This window comes from Penaeus monodon, chromosome 24, assembly GCF_015228065.2.
Source record: "Penaeus monodon isolate SGIC_2016 chromosome 24, NSTDA_Pmon_1, whole genome shotgun sequence".
Classification (NCBI taxonomy): domain Eukaryota; kingdom Metazoa; phylum Arthropoda; class Malacostraca; order Decapoda; family Penaeidae; genus Penaeus; species Penaeus monodon.
The window spans coordinates 18,502,304-18,502,598 of record NC_051409.1 but is presented as its reverse complement, the minus strand read 5'-3'; positions in this window follow the sequence as shown (position 1 = coordinate 18,502,598).

The following is a 295-nucleotide window of genomic DNA, read 5'->3' as shown; positions in this document are numbered from 1 at the left end:
GTACCAAAAAGGGGATCGCCCTGCGTTGGACCTGTCCATTGCCCCTCGTGGAGGAGGTTCTTCCGCCCTGCCTCGTAGTACAGCGCAAGGCGGGCAGGAAACGGTTTGCTTTTCCGCAGCGATCAGAATACTTTTTTTAAGTTTGATTAGAAGTTACTTTTTCTTTGGGTATTATTGTACCCAATATTTGCAGAATGCCTTAAAATGCCCCTCAGACTTTAGTTTGTTCTATTTCGCGGGGTTTCCCTTGCTTGAGTAGGGTTTCATATATACAAAATATTTTCATGAAATACCA